Here is a 23,303-nt window from a genome sequence, read left to right on the forward strand (position 1 = left end):
AAGCAAAGAAAAGCTATCGTTTTATAGATATTTATCATTTACATGGGATTGTAAGCTATTACACTTACTTATTCAAATATAAAATATGGCGGTTTTTTCAAAAAAACTGTGCATTAAGGGGTTAAAATGTAAAAATACATTTTCCAAACAAGCCCAAACTTGATAAACTAGAGCTTCCAAAACCAAGTCCTTCCTGAAATCCTTCTAGCAGCAATACGATACTTTGAATTACTGGATAGATTTACTAGAAATTTTACATTTACCACTACCTAAGTGCCTATCACTTTTTAATTACTACGAATTTCAGAAAATTAACGTTAAAAGCGTATAAAGAATAGTAAAATGCTACTTTGACTAAGCAAATCACGCGAGATTTTTTGGTACTTAAATTTTCTCGAAAACTAGAGTTTCGATTTACTTTAAATATACAATGATGAGCTTTAACTAACTGGAACATTTTTCCTGTTTTTCCCCCAAAAAAATGCAATTTTGGTTGTGTACTGGAGAATCCGTGACGCTCATTTCTAGAGTTGACCAACGGCTACTAGACTACGATACAGAATTATTTTAACTATAATTTCTAATTAATTATCTACTAATTTCTCTTTCCACCTCATTTCTTTATATATTTGTGAGAAACAATTTCTCATTTATGACTGAAGTTAATTGACGTAAGAGAGAATCGGAGAGTATTTCGCAGCAGATTTATGTAAAATATCAACAGCTTCCCACAGCTATTTTTGATAATTTATTGAAAATAAATAAAAATAAATTAAATAAAGAGTTTTCAGAAAAAAAACAACAAATTCCAAATAAAAATGTTGTTTTTTAATAAATAAAACAAAATTTAAATGTTAAATGAGTTGTTCTCAACTGCGACGCAGCTAAAGAAGTTATTTGCATTTTAAAGTAGAATTTTGATGACGAAAACAGAAATCCTGAAATGTTTTAGCAATTCCAGATTTCAGTTACTCCAGATTTTATATTATTATTTAAGGTGAATCCAAAAAAAATGAGCTCTCATTGGCGCCTAGAACATTTTACTCAGTGCACCTCTGAACAGAGATGCACGAGAGAACCCACAATTTAAATGAAGCTGTAAAACTCGTTTTAGCGAATGACCATGACTTTTTGGGTAATTACCTTTAACCATCTGTTCACAATATGATCAGACAACCTCACTGCGACTCAAGAACCAATCGCTGCGCAGTTAAACGTTCCGTTACCAAGCTACAGAAGAGCGTGTCATTATCCAAGCGCCTTCAATTTGCGCCTTGGCTAAAGAGTGAGTGACTGAAGAAAGTGGATGATCCAGGTGAAGCAATACTGAAGATTGAGTTTATGAGCTGAATGAGTCAATAATATATTTAATGATTCTTCATCATAAGAGTATTCTAGATCCCATTATTCTAAGTCACCAATATGCAATATTCTATTATGAATTGAAATGTAATCTGATAATTCAGTACCTCCTAACAAGAGTGGAAGAACATAACAACGTCAAAATGAGATAATAATTGTCAAAACAATTTCATAGAAATTTGAGGTGGGTATATAGTCTTCTACTGAAAACCAGTAGTAAAGTAGGTACAGTAATCTATTGTAGTTCATCCTTTTTGGTGACTGATTCATAGTTTTAATAGGATGAAAAAATAATTGCCAGTTAGTGTGTCTTCTGTCTTGGCTGCTCATGGACTCTATGTCCATGGACAGACAAGGCAGAAGACACACCAACCCTGTAATGTAAAAATATTACTTTGTAAACTAGCCCTGAAGATAAGCTAGTCCCTAGGTCGAAAGCTCGGCAGAATAAATGTATAACGACTGAAATGGCAATTATTTTTTAATTATACATTATTATTAATCCTACATTAATCTAATGTTCATTATTTTTAGTGACTGATTCATAGTTTCAATTGGATGAAAAAAATAACTGCCAGTTTCAGTCATGATATATTTTTTATTACGCCAAGCTTTCGACCTAGGGACTAGGTCATCTTCAGGGGCTAATTGACAATGTAATATTTTACATCATTAAAGGGTTGGTGTGTCTTCTGTCTTGGCTGCTCATGGATATGTAAATTAGCCCTGAAGATGACCTAGGGCTCCTAGGTCGAAAGCTCGGCACAATAAAAAATATATCAGGGCTGAAACTGACAGTTATTTTTTCATCCTAAAGTAATCTAATTTTTTTTCTGGTGGGGCTTAACGTTCCAACTGCGAATTAGGTGTCGTGGACGGGGGGGGGAAGCTCATCTGTACACTAGACCAACACTATAAAAAACCCACAAAGACCCAAAAAGAAAAAAGGAAAATAAGTGGCTATTAACGGTACTTAAACCCAAAACAATGCAAGCAATCGTTCTAACTCAATTACTTTTAGTTGTCTTTAGTCTACTTTATAATTTATCGTTTAAATATGCAAATTAAAATTAAAAAAATAAATAGAAATTATAATTTATGTTTGGTTAATTTGTCAAAAAAGTTAGAGAGCGCGATTTCAGCTACTAACAGGTCGTTTTCGCTTAGTATATAATAATACTGATTAGAGATTTATCGCCACAATTGTTCTATATTTACATAAAATGGGCGTATAGAAAGTATATAATATATATCCTTGACCGTGCATAAAGTTATTATTGTAGAGGTTATAGCCGCGTTCTGCTGGTTTGCCCCTTTCAAGGCCTTTTTATATGACAACGTGTCTCCAAGAAAACGTTCTCCCACCTAGACTTCTTGGCAAATTTTTAATTAAAAGAAAAAATATCTGATTGAAGACGAATCACATGTCTATTTCCAAAACAGATTGCTCTACTCACGAAGAAAGAAAATAAATAGAAAGAATGTTCTCAAGATAGACTGAAATGAAATGCAGCACGAACTCACATGCAACTGGCAATATTGGTTCATTGGTGGACATCTTTTATAAAATTCGACTATTTTACAGGTTGACAACCTTGGCGCGTGCATAATGTTCGTTTAATCAAGTTCATAACATCCAATTATCTGGCCACGATGCTACGTGTTAATTAGCAGAAATAATAAATGGAAAATAAATATTTAAAACATATTGTATGTAAATGCAAAAGTGAAATTTGAATAGAAAAGTGAGAAGAATGATGATCAAAATTTGTATATGTATTTACCACTGAAAATTGTACGTTTTCTAGTCTCCTGAGATTGAAAAAAAAAATGATCTCAGAGAAAATAAGATTCAAATCTCAAAAAGAAAAGGGGATATTGCAAGAAGTTGGAACTTTAAATTTGGATTGGGGGTACCATCAGGGGGGGGCTAGCTATTGAAACTTAGCGATTAAAATCCCAAATTCAAAAGCATCACGGAACTGTATGCATTTTTTAAATGAATCCATTTCTTTAATACTTTATATGCTAATTATGAAAAACTTCGAAACAGTATTCTATAAAAACTCGAATTTAGGGAACTTCTAAGAGAGGCCTCTAAAGTGCCAATACCAATTTAGTGCACTGTGTACTCCTATATCTGGACACCTGTAGCTAGCAACTACCTGAAAACCCTTAGAAAAAAATAGACCGGTTGACATCTTCGAATAAGTCCCAATAACTTTTTGAAATCCATTCAGTAGACCAGTACTTCGGGTTTGAGGAATATTTTCTTTAACAACGGAAATTTTATTAACACTTTCAACTATACTTAATAAATAAAATTCACAAGGCTGTACACTATATTGATTTGTACTTTAGAAAAAGTAGGGTTTCCCGCGCTCTATTCGGAAAAATGCTATTTTTATCAAAAAAATGTTCAAATAATAATTGTAGACCATAATAAGCGTAATGTTAGTTCAGAACTAAAAGAAAATTTGAACCATTTCTAGGGAAAATTATTTTTAAAAAATGAAATAACAATTTGTAAAGTGGTTGAAGAATTTACAAGTTATTGCAGCATCCCTTGGAAAGGATCAAGTTAAGATGTAAAATTTCGCTCCCTGTTTTTTGATATTTTGCATATACACAAAGCAATATTGTCTTGAACCCACTTTTCGGACAAGGAAGCCATTCAAACGGAAATTTAAATTCGAAATTTTAAAAATTCAACAAGTTCGCAATAAATGCCTAATAAAGTTACAAGAAAGTTCAAGTAAAAACCATAAAAAGTCTCGTGTTGCAAAAGCTACATAATACCATAATTGGCTTTAAAACCAAATCTATATCGATCTAAAAATGATAAATGCTGACTCATTTAGAACGGTTTTTAAGAATGTTGGCTTCTCACAAGCATACAATTCAATTCAATTCAGAATCATTTCCCCTATTTCATACGTAAATTGCATCTAAACAAATTCTTATTGAAAGAATTTAGGTTAGGAACGTCATTTTTCAATCCTACAGCATAAACAACATTGCAGGAGCATGATGCATCCTTATCTTGTAAAAATTAAACATTTGCCATGAAATGGCAGTTGTGTTTCATGAAAAAATGATTTAATATCTTTCTCTCTATAATTTATGACTAACAATACGTACTATAATAATATTTGTTACTGTTTACAATAACATTTCTGAAATTAGAGTGCATTATTTAGCGTAGAACTATTTAGTCCGTTTGTAAGGCGTCCCACAGCATTACGTCAGCAGGGTGATGTTGAAAGAAATCTCTTTCAGAAGACCTGAGGGGGTGCTATAGCAATGCATCGAGGACACTTGTTTTCTTGGGTGCTCTAATTTCTCTCATATTGTTCGCGGACGTTAGGTGGAATCGTAACTAGGTCGTGTGAAATGGCTCATTTCACTGCATTTTATTGGGAATTTATAATCTGAGTTTGAAGTAAAGAGAATTAATTATCTAGATGAAGTTAAGTCAAATTGTAAAACATCAAAAATGTTCTTTGCTCTTATGTCATCCAAAAAAAGGAAGTATAGTTTTTGTGCAATCTTTTAATTTCCACCGGAAATACAGATTTTGAGATCGCTGTTAAAAAAATAATAATGAATTCCAGAAAAGCGACTAAGTGAAAACGGAAATTTGTGGAAACTTCAAATTTGATACTTCAAAACCCGATTTTAGTATAAATCTCGAAACTGCAGCCAAAAGAAAAAAAGAAATACTCAATTTGAAGAAAATATTGCATTCTTTATGCAAAAATCCATATAAATTGGGGGGACTTCCCCCTTCCCTCACTTACTTCCGTTTAGGATTAATAAATTGAGTTATGAAAGCCTCCAAACCCCCTGAGAGATCGATAAGACTGCATTTCAGAGGCGCTGTTCTGGTCTATCAAACCGGAAGCCTAAGGGGTTCGAAGTTCTTGACCTTACCAGCACTATATCCGCCCTGTTCTTTGCAGTTGAGCTGTACAAGTTCACTGCCTCTGCAGAAATACCAATATAATTTATTTATTTGATTGGACATTGTTACTGGAAATTTATTTAAATATTCTCTTCGCTCTCTATCCTTCAAAAAGGAGCAGCTAAACCTTCTTTTTAAATAATTTATTTCCATACAGTGGACCGCAAACAATTTAAAATAAAAATTGAGTGTATGCTGACATAAAAGCTGGAAGTCTACATTGGACCTAAAGGTCAAAGGGCCAGAGAGAGACAGAGGAACATTAAACAAAATAATAAAAAAGTACTGAAAGAACCTTTGACGTAAAGTTCTCCTTACAAGGAATGCCAAATATCAAATCAAATATGAATCGTATGAAAAGAAAAACAAGAAATAGTTGCCAAACGCCCACTAGATAAAGTCGATTGTAACAATATGAAATACTAATGTTATCACTATAAAATACAAAGCGTACACGACCTTGACCTATCGATTGCCAAGTTTAATTCTTAAATAATAGATAAGCTCATCCCTTTGTGGATTGGCGAGTGTTTGATTGTTAAAGCAACGCTAAAACGTAGGAACTTTCCATTTGTTAGGCTATGTTTAAAAACAAATGAACTACGTAATATTTATCTGCGAAGATAATCTATCAACTGATGATTCATTCAATCTACTATTACTCAATTAAAAACAGCGCTGTTTTTTGTTAATTAAAATGTAATAAAAAAGTTGTATTCCCTAATACAATTAAAAATGCTGAAATTCTTTCTTTGTAGAAAAATTTAACTAATAAAAAAATGCATTGAGATCTCCTTGTTCCCTTCGTTTCTGAAGCTGGTAGATCCCGTGATTCTCTAGTTTCCCAACTTAATGCATTGCCAGAAAAATCCTACAAGAAGTGTGAAGCGCAGGTGGACATTTGAAGTAAGTACCAGTGAAATAAAAATGTCTTTGGGAGTTCCCCACCAATGGGTGAATTCTTCCCTAATGCTACTCATGTATTTACACTAAGTATCATGTTGTAACAGCTTCACTTGTTGCAGAAATATACTGCAGTTGTAAAAGATAAATGATATTTTAAAAACAAAATATTTAGATAAGAAGAAAGAAAGAAAGATGTTATTATGCTGTGGCTTACACAACCTCACCAATTTTCCAGACTCAGAAGACGACAAAAAGAATATGAAAAACTAGTAACAGAAAAATTTCCACAGTCGCAATACTTTCCTCTAAAGATATTTTTGTCAGCAGTCATCCTCGAGGAAATTGCCTAGCTAGGTGGTATGGCCTGGGTCTTAAAAATGGACTTCTATGAGTTATTAATTGATGTTTTTTTTTCCACCAATGAGAACAGGGAAAAGGAAGCTCTAGCTTAACGTAAGCAATAGAATAGAAAATAAATTTATTATTCTGGGACAATTTTCTCCTAAGAATAAAAACAAGTATAATTAGAGACCTTAATAGTTTGGCCTATGATTAAACAGAAAATATAAGTACGTAAGTTTTTACAAAAAGAGAAAATAACAAAAACAATAGAAATTAAGGAAATAAATTAAAACCACTGAAATTCCGGAGGAAGCTGAATAGAAAGGAGATAACTGAATAGAAGGGATTCAAAGATAGATGGGGTAGGAGCATGGCGGACAGATGATGGCAAGAAGTTCCAGAGAGAGGTAGCACGTATTAGGAAGGATTTGTCAAAGGATGAGGCTCGGTGTGAGGGAATTAGAGATCTAGTAGTATTACGGGATGATGAGTATTACAGGCAATACGTCAGATTAGCAAGCTTTAGACGATCACCTTACTAAATTATGTACATCAAATCGTGTAATTTAATCAATGCCGTTTATCTTACTGACAGGCAGCTGGGTAATTGGTAAAAATAGCAACTTACCCAATCTAAGCATGAAATTACTCAGTCTGACGTCAAGAGAAGTAAATAATTAAAAAAAACGTCTAAATTGGAGATAAGCGGATAAGAAAAAGAACATGAATTGGTTTGACGTTTGACTATTGCATAAACTGCTAAGGAGAAGAGGATTTAGGATACATGATAAGGAAGTACTTAAATGAACATTTCAAAGAACGGAATTAAGTACTTGTCAACGAACATATCTAACATAAAGATTATCTTTTTTATTTACATTTCCACGCTGCTCAAGATGGGTAGATAAGGTAGTTTGACTAAAAATAATTAAACTAGAAAAACTATAATAAGATCAAGCGTTATTTAAATATCAATATGAATACAAGGCGTAATCGATATCCAAAATAGAAGTTCTACCAACCCAAATTTAAGTACGACAATTTTCTATAGTTCAAATTATTAAGGTAGGCTTAACGTCAAAACCACCCAAGATAGGGGCCGCGTACAAGGGGAGGCGACTAGCTAACTTATTTCAGTATAATTTCTCTCATATTAACCACTAAATAAAAATCCAAAATCTAGTCCGGGGAATCGAACCCACTAAACCAACAATACATCTAAGCTTTGCGGGTCTAGCCTATAACCGCCTAACATACTTTACTATAAATTTCTCATATTAACCATTAAATAAAATCCAAGACCTAGACAGGGAGAATCGAACCCACTAAACCAACAATACATCTAAGCTTTGCGGGTCTAGTCTCTTGACCGCTCAGCTATCGTGGTGCTTATTAAATTAGTGAAACGGAGTAGTTTTTTAACCACAAAAAAATTGAGGTATCGACTGTAAAATTAAACTGAAATGCATTCAACCTGGATTTCTCATTAGAAATGCTTTTTACCGCAAAAATTCACACGAGGTTTTATCCAATATATTTTTTTCTCATTTAAACCATGAAGTCTTTTTTTAAACCGTGTAAGAAATTGGGAAAAACGAAGGGGGTTGTAGGGCAAGAGATGGAAAAATCATATCGAGAAGGATGAAGAAAAGCTTGCAGGACGTCGACTCTGAAGACACAGAAAGAAATGGAAGGATGCTCTTGGGTTTAACGTTAATTCAAGTTAGTGGGGGATAACCGCTCAAAAATAAAGTAATAAAGGCGAGCTTTTTAAACCACATCTTTATTGTTACCGAGTAAAAACTTTCCATTGGCCCCAAAAAAGTTGAAACACCAGAAAATTGCCGAGCAAAAAAAGAAAAGAAAATTAATTGAGGTTTTCAGGCATGTATAGGTCTAAAATTAGGAACGCTGCGTCCGAATTAATTGAACAATAGCTAGTCTCAGCAGATAATGGCGGTAAGCAGAATGCTTAGTTCAGCAGGGCGGTGTGTGCCAAGAAGCGCGAGGTAACACCACACGTGTCGCTTCTATTGTTACTTCATCATCAAACCCTGTCTTCACCCCACCCTCATGTCCACACCTAACTATTTATAGCCAACGTTTGCGTTCTATTCATGATTCATTATGACATCGTGTTCTTCATTATTTTTTATTTCAAATAACTAGCATTAATCCCTTAATTTGTTGAAAGTGTGTAATTAATTTAACAAAATACCATTAAGGTGAATAATTATAAGAGTAAAATATAAGTTCGAGTTCACTCAGTACAGAGAAAAAGGTATCAGATCATTTCCTTCAAAAGCCTGCAGCTTCTTGGTCTGGCCGCGTTCGCCTATGTATCTTTTGAGGATCTCTTGGAAAAACAGTGCAACATCTTAGACATTCAATACAGAGAATATAGTTCTGTGCAAAGTGATTAGATGCAGCATCCAAAAATGTCAACTGTTACCATTCAAGCAATGATTAACAACAATTATTGGAAGAAAAATCTGGCCCTTGCAAACCACTCACTCAGTTTAAACGGAATCCCTCCTAGTATGGGCAGAATTTTGTAGAATCAAAGACGGCCTATTAGTATTTTGTTTCTTAAAAAAATGTTGACATGCTTGGTTTAATTTTTTTTTTTTTTTTTGTAGGAGGTCTACTAAGAACGAAAAACTTGTTTTAAGGTAACTGTCGTTTGTAAGTGTGTGTGTGACAGAGAGAGAGTGAGAGAGAGTGAGAGAGAGAGAGAGAGATTATGCTATCAGACATGTCCAAACATGTATCAGAAATGCCCAGTAAAGAGCATCAAAAAGAACAATCTGTACACAAACACAAGAATCTGTCAGAACTAAAAAAAAAACAAAATATAAGAATTCTTACCTAATATTTGCAAACCATTTACATTAGGAGCTATTTAATTTGTAATAATATAAGGAAACTTAAGACTGGAGATTAAATTGATTTAAGGGCGTCCAAGTTAGATTTTGAGTTGTGGCCCGCAAAGCTAAGATGTATTGCAGACATGTGCAAATATAAGGCCCTCGATGTGATTTCATCCGGGCTATGTAAGAGTTTTCAAATCTTACTATATACGTACATGGACCTCGGAAACTTAAAGATATTTTAACATGTATTCAATATAAATTATATATAAGATATAATAAAAATAATAATTAAAATAATATAATGAAAACTGTCCGGCAGGACAGTTGTATAAGGGTTGACCGACAAAAACAGCACGAAAAAGCGTAACGTTGAAAAACACCCAACTTTGACAATTTTTTTCTCTTTTTCTATAAAAGATAAAATTCCCAAATTTTCTTTAAAATATAGGGCAAATCCTCCTTTATAACTGTAATTTTATTACAACAACCCAGATCTAATAGATTTTGAGAAAATGAGCAAAAACGGTATTTTCAAAAATTGTTCTTGTTCTTGTTACCTTTTTAGTAAACAACGTATATTACTTATTTATTCGTCCATCCACGTCCCAAACTTATACCAGGTAGATTATTTATTATAAATTTTATTCTATTATATATTATAATAAATAAGTAACATAAAAATGATGGAAATCAGTTCACATTCAATTTTATTATTATACATATTATAAACAAAATCCGGCCCGCGATTTGATGTAATATGTAGTTCCTGGCCCGAAGTCTAGGCAAATCAGCACATGCCTGATGTATAGCGTTACTGTGTCTAGTCTAACTTTAAAAATTACAGAATCTTTAAAAATATAAAATTTTTACTGTTCAATAATTCAACTCAGTCTCAATTGTGAGATACAAAACAGAGTTTGAAGTACAGAATCATAAAAAAAAGCCCAGCTAGTCATTTATCTCTTCTTCTTTTTTAATATTAATTTCTTTTTATTTCCAAATAAACGATTTCCGGTGGACAGTAGTTTCTAGGAGATCTGTTACTAGAACGTTTCACATGTGGCAAACAGGCGTGGTCTGTCTGACTGCAATTATTTTCAAGGCCCTCCCTACCGCACCCAGCTAGCGACAGATCACAAGACCAATATCTATATTATTTTTGTGTAAAAAAATGAGAACTGTACGTTTGCAGTAGGTAGAGGAGTTAGAGAGAATGTCCGAGGAGTTAGGTGAGTTTCAAGTTAGCCACAGATTTCAATAAAGAAGAACTATCTTTTTGATAGACGCATAATGGGTATCATCCATCAGCAAGGTCTCACGATGAAGCGGAACACCAAATCGATTGTAGTCTGTTTAAAATCAAGGAAAAAGATTCTCAAAAATTGGTTAATCTAAAGTGAATTGACCCACAAAAATGAGATTACGTACGACATATTGTGAAGTTGCCATGGATTTTTTTTGTCATCAACTAAAATAACTCTAGTAAATGATTAAAAAAAGAAAAAATTACCTCTGTAAGGCGCATTTATCGATTATGCCATTCGATTCCCAAACAGTCATATTCACATATATTCAATTAGTTGCATCACGTTTTTAACATCAGTAATTAAAGATTATGACTATAAGTTATTTTATTTTTAAATAAATATTATTTCTTTTTTGATTGAACGTTGAAGGTTTGTCTTTTTTTCTGTTTCTATCTTTCTCTGTCTCTTTCTCTGACCAGTTATTTATTTATTTTTTTAACGAGGAAGTTTAACCTTATCAACCTTATCTAGAAATTGGGTTTTGAACACATCGATAAAAAAAAGAAGCTAGATTCGATTTAGTTCCCTTACCGTTATGAGGACAAATTTATTGTACAAAAAGGTTGTAAAAAAGTTAACAATTTTTGTTTTGGTTTAAGTAGGAATTATTGTAGTAACAAGATCAGGTATTTAGTGAGATGATGATTGTTTCTAGAATCAGTTGCAAGCTACATGGTAAGCGTGGTTATTTCAACTGGGTAGCCTTCTGTTTTTTTTGTTTTTTTTTTAAGTAAAATATCTTTTTTGGCGATCCTTTAAGTATTAAAAGTTGGTCTATAATTGATTGGCATATGCTTTATGGTAGGATTAAGGTGTTTCCACAATATTACACACGATACTGACTTACCCAAGCATTTAAGCAGACTCTTGTATCTAATAAACATTAATAAAAATAAAAAATGCAATCAACTGTCAGACATTCACACTAAAAATTATTTTAAAATTGCACAATAAATGTAGACCACCCACTATTTAAAGAAAGACTAAAACAAAATGTAGAGAAATTGTAGGGAACAAAGGATCCCCCCCCCAAAAAAAAGAGTAACCACCAAAACGGAATCGTAAATACATCAGGAGAACAAGATAATTCTGGTTTGGCCCAAAATCCGGAAATAGCAGTTTACTATAACGACTGTTCCGTAATTTGAGATTTTATTTGGCGCTCATTGTGATCTACAGCAATAATTTGAAGGAACATTTTGTCCCGGAATATCCTATTAATGTGTACATCGGAGAGAGAAGAGATGGTTGGTTAGACTGTTTACTTATCACTTATATACGGTTAAAGAGCATTAAATGTGCCGATAAAAAGACCATGTTTAAAAAAAAAAAAACAACCTTTATGAGCTAGAACACTGAGAAACCTCGGCAAGAGAAAGTTGTGTAAGAGATTAATTAGATAGTATAAATATTATAAAAATAATAAAACAATTAATTTTAGAAAGGGGCCGAGGGCATTCACATAATGATGAGTCATAATTTAGATGAATCAGTTAATGGTTAAGAGAAGGGGCTTACTAAGCTATTAGCTTACTAATTTCTGCTGAAATTACTAACAAAAGCCAGTAACAGTATTAAATAAGCTAATTATAAGTAAAAAGTAGAGTAATTGCCTGTTTTTTTCAGGCGGACTTTACGTCCAATTACCAAATTAGGTGACAGTGGACGGAGGCGACTAGCAAACATACTTTACTATAAATTTCTTTTATTAACCATTAAATAAAATCCAAGGCCTAAGACCGGGGGAATCGAGCCCATCTTAGCTTTGCGGGTCTCGCCTCTAACCGCTCGGCTACCGTGGCGCCTAAATAATCAAATTATAATCGTAATTTTCTTCCAAGAACAAACAAGCGACATGACTTAACCGTGATGGGAAAGTCTGATCTTAAATGAAATTCTGGGAAAACAGATTTTTTTTTTGGCTTCTCTCTAAAGCGCTATTCTCGTAAATTATACAATTTTAAAGCAGTTATTAATTATAAAGAAACATAAAATTTAAAAAGGAAAAAGGTAGTTCATAGAAAATCGGTTTATCCAAACACAAACTGTAGCCTTATTGGTGAATTTTCCACAAATAAATATATATTACTAGATAATAAGAATCTTAACTTTCAGTATTCTGTTGTTTGAATGTTTCGTCGTTAGGTTTAAGATAAGATCGGTTTTTGAACTCCCTTACTAAAAGCACCAGATCTCAAAAGAAATATGAAGTGAAAAATTGAATTATACGTAACTATATTTATTTATTTTTAGAAGTACGATTAATTTTCACAACAGATTGTGTTAGGTACCCAGGATTCATCTTGGACAAAGAATTGAACCTGGAATCAACTCACTAGCCTTAAACGGAAAGAATTGAAACAGGCGATTCAAACTTCTCTCTCAGACTTCTCGGCAAACGATCTAAACTTTTATAGAACAATAAACGATTTATCTACACAATGAGGCTCAAACCTGTCTGGACTTACAGAATGGAACTTTGGGGCTCAGCCTAAGCTTCTAATATCTATAGAATACAAACTTTTCAATCAAAAACACTCCATCGAATCGCTAATGCTTCTTACTTTGTATCTATCTGGACCTAACATCAAGATCTCCTTGTTCCCTAATGTTTCTGAAGCTGCAAGATCTCGGAACGTCGCCTCAATCCCCTCACAACCTAACCTGCACCCTAACTCAATGCAACCGCCCGGAAATCTTACAAGAAGGTTGAAGTGCCGGTGGCCACGAGATCTTCTCAATGAAGTAAGTGCCAGAGGCACAATAGTGAACTACTCTTCTTTTGGGAGCTTTACCATTGGGTGAATTCTCCTCTCTAATGCTACTCATGTTTTTATGCTACTTATCAGTTTCACTTGTTGAAAGAAATGTTGTGAAGTTATGAAAATCAAGTTTAAAAAATTAAAATAAAATGCATTAATTGTCACATTTTCATTTTTTATTTTGTAATGTACTAGAACAATCTACATCACAAATATATACCTATATATTCAAGGATATATATCTATTATTTACTGTCAGCAATTTCTTTTTTTTTAATTTTTCCTTAAACATTTAATTATTTATAAAATAAATGAAACAATTAAAACAAATACTTCATTTTGAATAACATCTTATTTAAAAAGTAATAACAAAACTACAAATACGACACTCGTTCTAGAAGGAACCAAAAAACTGAAAGGCAGAGTTCACTATTACCAACGGAGGACGTAGAAAGCAAGCTATAAGATGCGTGCAGATAATACGGCGCCATTACAAAATAATAATAATATTGTGTTAATAGCTAAGAAAGTAAATGCATCGAATTGGAATAAAAAGTATTGAAAAGGTTGAGGTCAGACTATTGGGACGTTCCAATACTTCTGGACAATTCTCAATTATGTAACGAATAAAACTGATTAGCTACTAGTTAATCGATAACAAAGAATATTAATTATCGAATATCTGATTTAATATTTTGCAGCATAATTATTGGATTTCACTAAATATTAAGATTAATATGTAATTAATTAGGTAATTCTTAATTAACCACAGAAAAAGATATTTAACTAACAAAGAAACAAAAACACAGCTTCCGCAAATAATCATTGAATATCTGATTTAGTGAAACTCCTAACATAAGTTCCGTTTTTTTTTGGAATGACGTCAAAGGAAGTTAATATGTTTGTAACATGTGTATTAATATGTTTTTATTTTAAATAAATTAAAGAATCAAATCTTCTAATTATTGTAATTAACAAACCAATATTTGTTTTAATAATTTAATTGATAAATAAATTGATTTTATTCTGAATAATACAAAGAATTCGTCCAGATTCACGATCTGAGGTACGCAAGTTAAATAATCTGTGAAGAGAAATTGCAATTTTTGTGTGGAATATTTCCTCATTTGTTATCGACGATTTATGAGGAAACTGCACCCAACAATGTTCTGGAACAGTGTGCTTGAATGCGCTCTAAATAGATGTCATTTGAGAAGGGATGCTGGGAGTTTTATCACGCTCATTTCATAAATATATATTTTTTTCTAGTCAATCGTACTAGCTATTTGCCCATTTATTCTTGTTGCAAAGAGTAAATATTCCTAGTTTTAAGAACTAATTAGTTAAAATAGATCAGTATTTTTCTAATATTTTTAGTACTCTTACAAAGTACAGATAATTAATTGAAATATGCTATTAACTACGCTCTAGGGCTTTTAATACAGTGTTGAAAGCTATTTCCATTTTATCACACTTCGAATGAGAATATTTAAAACTGGAAAACACATGTTACTCAATGAATCATAATTTAAACAGCTAAAGATGCTGTTATAACTTTAGAACAATGCACCCATAATCAGATTGCAGATAAATAGCTGAGAATAGACTAGTATAATTGTATTTTTAGTTTTGAATACGAAATGTAGTTTCAGTTCTGGTCAAATCAAAATAGGATAATGAAACTTATGAATAAACTCAAAAATTCCCTCGCGGAGATTTCCGGTTTGAATTCAGCTGAAAGCTCTTCTTGTAGAATAAGGAGATGAGCCGCCGTAGGCCAGCAAAGCACTGAGAAAAAGCTCCGGGTGCCAGCCAATGGCCTCAGATATTGAAGCGCCTTAAATAAGAATTTAATTCCGGGACTTCTTATAATGCCAGCCAATTATATCTTGTCATAATTATTAGAAAATTCGGAGCTAATCAATTGATATTAATAAAATATGTATCATTTCCTGTTTAATGAATACACGAAAACTTAAAAATGAAGACGTCGTAAAAGAAATATTTGTAAGAACTATGCCAGAATTTGTTTTTTTTTACAAATTTATTTAAAAATACCCTCTCAGATCGTAACACGTCACATAAAATCCAATGACGAATGCAAGTCTATGTGTTCGAAATGCTGTAGTATCTAGAACAGCTGAAAATAGCAGCGCTCTGATAGTATAATCTATATCTGTGTCTAGGGTTAACGAACTAAAACCGTGATCAGCGTAATATTAAATAAGAACCAAAATAAACTCAAGATCTCAGATCAGTACATCCCGTATCAATGTACTGGTCCAAATTTAATCAATTTCTAAATATAAGGTTTTCGGATATTATTTATTATGATTTATATTTATAAATAAATATTTGTTTTATCTCGGAAAAATGGGTGATAGTGAATCAAATGCAGGGGAATACAACTAAAATGCAATATCTTTTGATGTTATATCCAGGGAGTAAATGGACGAAAATTACCTATTTTGTGGTAAAATTTTGGTTAACACCTTGTCTTTAGTTTGTGATGGATTTCATTATTAAAGTTCTGCGATAACGTGTAATTTTTTTAAATTACACAACATTGAAATAGAAGCTTCAGAATTGACTTCAACACATTTAAGTCCTTTTTTTTTCAAAAAAGTTAGTGACGCAAAACATAAAACATGAACATGTCTACTAGTAACCTAAATCAAAACGTTAATAAATAAACAAAATATGCCGGGGGAGGAAATTAATGATTTGTTTTGGAAAGAGGAAACGAGACAGATGCAGCATCCAATTGCAGAAACAGGCGTCCTACCGTCTAAAGTGATCTGATATCTAAATATTGTGGAAGCTGGCCAAACGTTGGTGTTTACTTTTTTGTTTTTTTTTAGAAAAAGATAATAAACTTCCGACAAGTGTACTGACGTCAGCGGCGGAGAGTTCCTAGAAAGAGGGGAGCTCGCAGATAGTCCCTGTGCTGGTCTGAGATCTCAGCCGGGTACGCCGTGCTGCATAGATAAATGTCTAGTCTGTCTTTAAACTAGGAGAAAATTGCCCAGCTTGACAGATATAAGCCAGACGACTCGTATTTCACTGATTAAACTTTTTATTTTTTTAATAGATGAATATCACTATTTCTAATATCATCACGCAGTAAAGAAAATTTGCATTTATTATAAATAAAAAACACAATTCAAGTAAAGTTTCCATTACACTGTCTTTGTGTGTGAGTCAGTCTCGAGTTTAATCGAGAGAGTTACGATTAAAGCGAAAGAACATCTGAGGTTATTGGCGTTCGGAGCTTATTTCCGTGCACTGCTGGCCTCCGGAACAGAGTTCTCTCATTGCAGACAACACTGGCAGACAGTGCTGTCTGTAAACAAGCTACTAGAAAGAGAAAAATCTAAGTGCCAGCAGCTGGATTTGAACCTGGGACCACAGCATGGGAATCCAAATTCGCTAACCGTATAGCTAATCCCTTACCCCTAATCAAAAGAGTTCAAAATTCGATATTACAAAATTAGGGCCATCCAATAAATAAAACCTTTTTTTGTTGACAAAATCAGCATCCTACAAGAAGTTACCGTTTTACAGCAACGTTATTTTTTAGGGAAGGATTTGCTCTATTAAATGACTAAAACAATATTCTTTAAAATTCATATGTTCGTTCACAGTTCACATGAAGATCCATAATTTTTTTTTAACCATTTCCCAAAGAAAATACTCCTTAAGGTAGTTCTAAAGGGAAAGGTTTGGATGTGTACCAGTGATGTACCAGCTCAGTAACTGACTAATGCGAGTGCTATTTCCCATTTTGAAAGAATTTGATAGACCAGAAATGCTAAATACCAAGCAAATTTGGCAATAGGCAATTTTTTCGCCCAAAATTATTTGAAGAAAATTCCAATTACGTAGATAGCTAAAAATTGCAGTAAAAACAAAATCCGAGTGACCGTTCGTCCGCCTTATATTGCATTTTTCGTTCATAGTTTTTTAATAAAATATATATGTTGTTAATTATACTTATTAAATTACGAACGATTTATGAAACTACAACTACAAACAACTAAATAAAGAACCTGACTTTGTTCGCTTATGCAACTTTCTCTTACCGCAGAGCTTACGTAATTAAGTTGCCTTGAAACTTAGAATTTACAAAAAAAAAAAGATATTTCAAGACTATTTGTTTGCTATAAATACAATAATACTGTGAAAGGAACCGTAACTTGGACCCAGCTTCCCGCCATAGAATCTCTTTCTAGAATCCCTCGACTTGTTGAAGGCTAATTGTTAGAATTTTTTTCTTGAAAGTACGCTTACCAAATTCTAGTAACAGTTTTAGCGTAGTCCCAAGCACACTTTAGCTACCAGAAATGAATACGATCGAGCCTACTTCCGGTTTTTTTTGTAAACTAATTATCTAAGTATTCTAAGTAAAAGTTAAGCAAAATTAACCGATGTTAAAATAATCAATCACGCCATACTCGCTCCTGCTTTGTCAGTACCCATTTTTAATTAATTATTGATTGTTTACGATACTGATACATATAATTAAACAAAGACGCATTTGGTGGCATTGAACATAAATATATACATAAAAAAAGACATATATACACGTAAATGTATTGTAAAAGATTGCAAAATACGACTTGTTGATCTTCAATATATATACATATACGAGTATATTACAATTTGGTAAACATATTTGATTTTTTGTTCGGTACCTCTCTACTTGTTACACAGCATTCAGCAATATTATACGAAGTTTTTCACTATTTTATTTTAAAGAATTTCTCCAAAAATGATTCCTACGATGTTTTTAAAAGTTCGTCGAGAATACATATAATTTATTTGGGGGAAAAAAGTGCCTTTTCATTGAATTGTACGATTTTATTCGGAATTTATTGAAAATTTAATATGATGCAAACAATCTTAAGTTTTTGAAGAAAGAATTGCTTGGCCCGTAAACAATGAATATTACTGAGATTACTCTATCGTTGTCACCTCAAAACATTTAAGGGGTCACTGTGGTGATAGGGCTAGCAAAATAGTAAGCTTGCTTGCAAAGAAGCCATGGTGAAATACGAGGGTCGTTTGAAAAGTCCGTGCAAAAATAAAAACTACTTAATTTTTTGGGGTAAACCTTTTTTATTTTTCAACATAGTCTCCTTTTAGGCTTATACACTTCGTCCAACGCTGCTCTAGTTTGTTGATCCCTTCCGAATAATAGGATTTGTCCAAGTCTGAAAAATAGCCATTCGTTTCAGCAATCACCTCCTCGTTAGAAAAAAATCGTTTTCCCGCCAGCCATTTCTTCATATTGGGGAACAAATAGTAGTCCGAGGGAGCCAAGTCTGGAGAATAGGGGGGGATGTGAAACGAGTTGGAACCCTATTTCCATTAATTTTGCTCAGTTTTCAAACGGTCGAATAACGATGAATAATATGCACCTGTAATAGTTTTACCCTTTTCCAGATAGTCGATGAGGATTATTCCTTGCGAATCCCAAAAGACAGTCGCCATAATCTTTCCGGCCGAAGGAACGGTCTTCGCCTTTTTTGGTCTCAGGAGTGATGTATCCATGTTTCATCCACAGTGACGAAACGACGCTTAAAGTCCTGCGGATTCTTCTGGAACAGCTGCAAACCGTCCTTGCAACACTTCACACGATTTCGTTTTTGGTCATCCGCACCCATCTTGCGGATTGCTTTGTCATGTCCAAATGTTGATGCAAAATATTATGAACCCGTTCATTCGAGATGCCCACAGCACTATCAATCTCACGCACCTTCACTCTTCTGTCATCCATCACCATATCATGGATTTTATCAATGATTTCTGGAGTAGTAACCTCAACAGGGCGTCCAGAACGTTCAGCGTCACTTGTGCCCATATGGCCACTCCGAAAATTTTGAAACCACTTATAATCTGTTCTAATGGAAGGTGCAGAGTCACCATAATGTTTATTAAGCTTCTCTTTAGTCTCCTGAGGCGTTTTGCCTTTCATAAAGTAGTGTTTAATCAACACACGAAATTCTTTTTCGTCCATTTTTTGAAAATCACTCGACTTCCTCGATTCAAACGAATGCCAAACACAAAGAAATAGACCGATCTGGCTGAAACTTGGTGTGTGTTCTTCCAAGAGATGCTACTAACTAAACATAACCTCGATACGCGCCAGTAGTGCTATCTCTCTGACTTTGCACGGACTTTTCAAACGACCCTCGTATAAGAGTATAAATTACATGTTACCAACACAGGATCTAAGATTACAAAATGCAATACCTGCAGGCTACAAAAAATAGCAACAAGGGAACATTTTAAGCGAGCAAGATTTGTCCAAATTACCAAAACGAGCAAGGCTAGTTGCTAAAATAGGCTGAGATCTAATTCTACAGTTTGTGGCTATATCTGGTGCACAGAATGCAATACGAGATCTTCAACTCGCTATATGCAGAGTGCAATGAAGAAGGGAGGATCTCAAACATAAAATAATGATTTGCTCATGCTACCCAAGAAAAAGAAAGGAAAATGCTCGTACATCCTTTTGGTACGAAGACCTTATATCTTCTCCAACAAAGTTAGATGCTTCGAATTCGTTGTATACGAGTTGATTAAGTCGATATAATAATTATAAGGGACGAACCGTAATTACAAGATATCATATAGGCAAGAAGATGAATTAGTGCGGGGCTATAAGTATGCTAAGTACGCCATACACCGGTGTGTTGAAGGTTTAGGATAAGTAACAGTAAAGTGAAGCAAGTAGGATGAAAAAATAATTGCCATTTCAGTCGTGATACATTTATTCTGCCGAGCTTTCGACCTAGAGACTAGGTCATCTTCAGGGCTAGTTTACAAAGTAATATTTTTACATTACAGGGTTGGTGTGTCTTCTGTCTTGTCTGTTCATGGACTGAAGACATGGACTGTAGACAGTAGACACACCAACCCTGTAATGTAAAAATATTTCTTTGTAAACTAGCCCTGAAGAAGACCTAGTCCCTAGGGGTCGAAAGCTCGGCAGAATAAATGTATCACGACTGAAAACTGACATTGTTTTTTTCATCCTATTGAAACAATAAATCATTCACCAAAAATAATGAACAGCTACTGTGAAGCAAGTAGATGTGCTAGAATTTAGATTTCAGATAAAAGTAAATATCCGCTGGCTGGACGATGAATATCGATAATATTAATCTTAACACATGTGTTTGGAATTAAAAAAAAAAAAAATAATAATCCCCTCACACCCAAGGTCGGCTGAAGATTTTTCCTCTTCTGACCTCTACCAACACCCCGATTTCAGTGACCACAACACATTCTAGGACAGCCCATCAGGTTTAGAAGCCCATGAGAGTAAATTTTCAGCCAACACTCTTTCTTGGTTGAAATTCTTAATAAAGTAGCTCCACTTTCAACTATCCACAGAAATTAATTTAGCCACAGCCTAAAATTAATAACTAAAAGTTTATAAATGCAAAATGGGCTATATTTATATAAAAACGAAGCAAAACTTTGGCAGCCTTAAAGGCCAATTTCTTTTAAAGTTTTAACGATGGCCAATTTCCAACGGTGACGGCCAATGATTTGAGAGGCCAACAAATGATTTCGGTCGGCTTAATACAACAGATAAACCATTTTAAATAATTAGTTTCGAACTTAATAATTTGAAGTTTTGAAGGGACACAACTAAGTCCGACTAACATGAAACAAACTATAAACTTCTGTAACTTTAAAAATGAAGTTTGCGTGCTTAATGTTTGACGGATATAAAATTGCAAAACAAAAACTTGGCTTAAACAGGAACTCGAGTGTTTACCAACTTCCTTTACTCATATTTAGCGAGCCAACATTAACTTCCTGACCCAAACATGACATGTGTACAGAAGAAAACAACAAATATTACGCTGCTATTAAATCTTGCTTCTAATTTAGTACATCGAAAGTTATCGATTTTCCAACATAAAACATTCGATTTCCGACATGAATTTAAACTATAGGATACTTCAAACTTTTAAAATAACTTGATCGTTTAATTGATGGATATTGGTAGAAGAAAATCAATCGTGAATTCTTTCACACACGATTGTCTCTCATCACAATGTACGTAATTATTATTTGTTCAAATTGGAATTTGCACTAAAAATATTGTTAAATTCAGCCAATATAATGGTAAACAATGAAGTGAAGCTGTGTAGAAAAAGTAAATATTCTCTGAGCAAATGAACTAAGTTCAATCGGCGCCCAGTTCAGGGAGTAGAAAGGACAGCCTAAAATATTCTAGAACATTCGAACAACCGTTCTATAAGACGCACTTCGAAATATTTTATATTTTATAGTCTTGAATATTATTGAGGAAAAGAACTAAAGAATATGGTCAATTTCAGCCATATATCCTGAAATTTATTCAGTCAAATGACTGAAATTTACAATACTTTTTTTCTACCTTTTGGATGAATGAATCAGTCAAACGATGAATAAATACTCTACAATGGGAAATCAAAAATTAGCTGCCCGTGGCAGCTGGCGATATGGTAGAAGGTCTACAAACTCATATGTAATCTATATTCAGAGTGAGTAAAGGTAATATTAGAACTTTTAAGATTTAATTTAGATTCAAATTATTTATTTTAGTAGAGACAAAAGCGCCAAAATAGTTTTTTATAGAAATAGATATAACAATTAGTGTTGGCACTATTCCCATTTTAAGTTACTATTTGGCTCACTAGTTATAGGCCGGCAACTATTACAAAAAAGAAGATCCTGACACGTGTTTGGGTTTAGATTTACTGAAGCCAAGTATGGTGGTTTTTCAATTGGTGGGTTGAATAGGGTTTTTTGGGAAAAAGGTGGTTAGATTCGCAAACAAACTGTCTAATATTGGTAAGAATTTAATGTGACTCAAATGGTTACCTAAAAACGTTTAGTAAAGTTGTAAAGGAAGTCTTTAGAGTGTTTAAACGAGACTTTTATTAATATTTAAAATAAATTATAGACTTAGACGAACGTCTAGATAAATGTTAATGCTTATATTTTTATCTATGCTAACTAAATAGTGGAAAAAAGTTACCAGACAGGCACAAGTGGCAATGTCAATGGCGGTGAAGGATTTCCTAACATGCGGTTCAATAAACATTAAAAGTAATTAAAAATATTGAAAAGAGAAAAATTTAGAACAAATAATCCATAATTTTCTTGCCCTAAGGGAAATTCCCTTTAAATAAAAAAAATTATCTCCTTTATCCTTAAAAGGGCACAGAAAAGGGCATCATCCTACACACAGTTTGTGGGCGTGGTACATTCAGGCTTTCTTAGATATTTTCCAATCAATGGCAAAGGTTGTATTTATGTACAAAAAATACGATGTCAAAATATATTAAAGGTGAATGAAGTACTTCACGCAAGGTTTTATTTGATCATATTTGAAGGGAAAATTGTACTAAAAATGGGTTTTAGGAAGAAAAGGTGACGTCACCTAGTTGTTACACTAAAAGAGGAATTTGTCCAATATTTTCTAGGTTATGGGAACACAAGAGGATGTACGAGATGATTTTTAAAATGACGAAATATGTTCTTTGTGATGTCACAAATTAAAGAAATTTGTTTTTTTTTCAAATATTTTCACAGTACCCTTTAAACCTCTAAAAACCTACACCTACACTGCTTACAGGTCACTTGCCCAATGATGGACAGTATTGGCCTGTGACGAGAGAACAATGTCCGGAGGCTAGCAGTGCACTAAAACACAGCTCTTGGCGCCTAAAACTTTAGATGATGCACTTTGAGTTACCACAAAAAGAAAAAAAAATGAAAT

At 33.4% G+C, this 23,303-nt stretch overlaps 1 protein-coding gene across 5 annotated transcripts in view; it reads right to left on the minus strand.

Moving 5' to 3' along the window:
* The window catches only part of LOC141451422 (uncharacterized), a 395,982-nt gene that overhangs the window by 79,332 nt on the left and 293,347 nt on the right, over positions 1–23,303 (minus strand). The window lies entirely within an intron of this gene.

The sequence above is a fragment of the Rhodnius prolixus genome, unplaced genomic scaffold (assembly GCF_049639745.1).
Source record: "Rhodnius prolixus isolate KJV_2025 unplaced genomic scaffold, Rpr scaffold_8, whole genome shotgun sequence".
NCBI lineage: Eukaryota > Metazoa > Arthropoda > Insecta > Hemiptera > Reduviidae > Rhodnius > Rhodnius prolixus.